General features: G+C 41.1%; 1 long non-coding RNA gene across 1 annotated transcript in view; it reads left to right on the top strand.

Annotated features, from left to right (window-relative positions):
* The first annotated feature begins 1,674 nt into the window (after positions 1–1,674).
* LOC138032291 (uncharacterized) overlaps positions 1,675–2,500 on the top strand; it is a 1,906-nt gene continuing 1,080 nt past the window's right edge. The window contains exons 1-2 of the long non-coding RNA XR_011128319.1: positions 1,675–1,813; positions 2,468–2,500. The exon at positions 2,468–2,500 is cut by the window's right edge and continues 1,080 nt beyond it. This is a non-coding gene — a long non-coding RNA (uncharacterized lncRNA). The remainder of the gene's footprint in view (positions 1,814–2,467) is intronic.

Raw genomic sequence — 2,500 nt, forward strand, 5'->3', positions numbered from 1 at the left:
CCGTAATGACTAATATCGCATTGGCACTTTTCAAGTAGTAAAGCTGTGATCCTCGCAGTGTTATGAAGGCAATTCTTAGGCAATTGGCGAAGAGCATGCCACAAAAATTCAGTGACTTTCACGAGGGGGGAACGTGGTTTCAAACCCGTGACCTCGCTGATAACCGCTGCGATGCTAGAGCCAACTGAGCTATGAAGCCACTGCCGTTGGGAGTTGGTCATTTGTGGGTTCTAATGTTCCCGTGATGAATGAATGAACGTGAAATTATGCATTCAAAGAGAAGAGTTTACAAATATGCATCTACTTTAGGAAATGCCGATAGGGCGTGCTTTAAACAACATTTTACTGAAAATTCAAGTCTAGCTTCTCTTCTTCTCCTCATTGAAAATTAATAACGAGAATTTATGTACTTGACAAGTTTTGGTTATAAAAAAGGAAAAATCTTCTGAAGCCTTGTAATCAAGTAACTTCTAAGAACGCGTCTTCCAACCAAGAGGTGTTACTTCAAAAGTGGCACCTCCTTTGGGGAAGCGCGCCCATTCAAACTATCAAATGGAAGAAAAAAAGCAACGCTTTTCGAAAAAGCCACAGCGCGTTGCTTTTAAACAACTTTAACTGAAGCTTACGTCTGACTTTGCTTTTTTTTTCTTTATGAAAACGATAACACGACAATTCTATGAATTCCAAGTGCGTTATGTCAGCTTGTGTCAGAAAGGAATTAAAAAACCGCATCTACATACTTGTATACGAAATGACTCTGTACCGATCAACAGTTAAATTAAATAAGCTGTAATATGGGGGGGGGGGGGGGGGGATTAGACCCGCTAGCCGATTTAGTCCCGGGGGTCCAAAGGCGGTGTAGCCCAGTGGTTAGGGCGCTTGCCTTGAGATCTGGATATCCCAGGTTCAAGACCCGCTCTGACCACTCGTTGAATTTTTTCCTTGTAGTCCCTGTTTCAACTTCTCAGCTGCACTTGTAAATACCCAACTGCCTGCCGGGGGGGGGTCCAAATTCGCTAGGACACCAGAGTTCCACTGTATTGCCAGACAACAACAACGGGGACTACATCCTACTCTTCTCGAACAGTGTGTGGATTCTTTAAGGTAATATTAAGTACTCAGAATAACGACTCCGAGAAAACTTGAAAGTCTTATCGTTTGCAGATGGAATTACAAAGAAAGCACTTTCCCCTTAGTTATTTAAAACCCTACGTGTTAGTCTGACCGTGGTTGGAGCCCGCAGACCTCCTGCACCCAGTTAAGTGGTCCTCTCGACTGAGCCATCTGGCTGACCATTTGCAAGTGACAAGTAAGCATGAAAAAAGGCCAGGCTTACTTACCTAACTGCCATAATCTTCCAAACTTTCATTTTATGTTCATTCGTCAATTTAAATATATGACACTTAATATATTCTAAATTCAATTCATTCACTTCTAGTGGGATATAACTTGAACTCTGAATTGATCAGCTCCCAGGTGGCTTGGTATCTCAGTTGGTAGAGCAAGTGCAGCGCAATTGCAGGGTCCTGGTTTCCAATCCTGTTCAAGCCTGGATTTTTTCAAGCTTCCTTTGCAACTGCTTTAAAAGTTGCGATGATCTTAGCTTTAATTTCATGGTCATTGCGCAGTTCAAATATATGACATTTCATATTTTCTACAATTACCGCAATTATCAACTTATAACATGTTTTGATTTTCTCTGTTTGTTTTTAGCTATGACATCATGTTAAATTGCTGGCACGCTAACCCGAAACAAAGACCAACATTTGAAGAGCTTGTGCATTTGACAGACACATTGTTGACTGCAGAGGCCGTAAGTATATTTAAAAAGAGATGATCGAAAAAATGCGGTTTTTTTTTTTTCAGCGATCGGTCAGCGTTGATAATTTGATTTCTATCAAGTGCGAGTTGTGCATGCCGGTATATTTTTTGGTTGTTACGCCGTGGCAGTTGGGAGAACGAAAACAGCTTCCTACATTGCTTTGAATGTATGGTTGTTTTGGCTACGTAATCCATTAAGAGGTCATCGATCCAAACTTTTCACCCATTTGGGTAGCATTTTTCTATTCAAACAGCAACGTTGTGAGCATATAATTCTGCTGTAATCGACCAATCGAAATGTTGTTAACGCAACAACTAGTTCAACCAGAGTTGGCATTCGTACACTTACCAGTCATTACAGAAATGTAGTAGTTTCAGGGAGATGATATTATCAGTGAGAAGCTGCACTGGCCTTTTAACAAGGTGTTGCAATTTTGAGCTGGTTTATTTGCCAGCACAATCCGCAGGAATATTGGTGTCTCAATTATTCGACAGTTGTTTTGACACAAAAGGGTCGCTCATAACCAGCCTCTTTCAATAATGGTGCACTGAATCATTTATGCACCAAGGATTGACAAAGGTTCCTCTGCCTGTTTAGCTTGTTGATCATGGCAATCATACCACCTTTTTGTACATTTTCTGACAGAATTACCTGGAGGTAGTAAATGAAAACCCGGCA

The sequence above is a fragment of the Montipora capricornis genome, chromosome 14 (assembly GCF_036669925.1).
Source record: "Montipora capricornis isolate CH-2021 chromosome 14, ASM3666992v2, whole genome shotgun sequence".
Classification (NCBI taxonomy): domain Eukaryota; kingdom Metazoa; phylum Cnidaria; class Anthozoa; order Scleractinia; family Acroporidae; genus Montipora; species Montipora capricornis.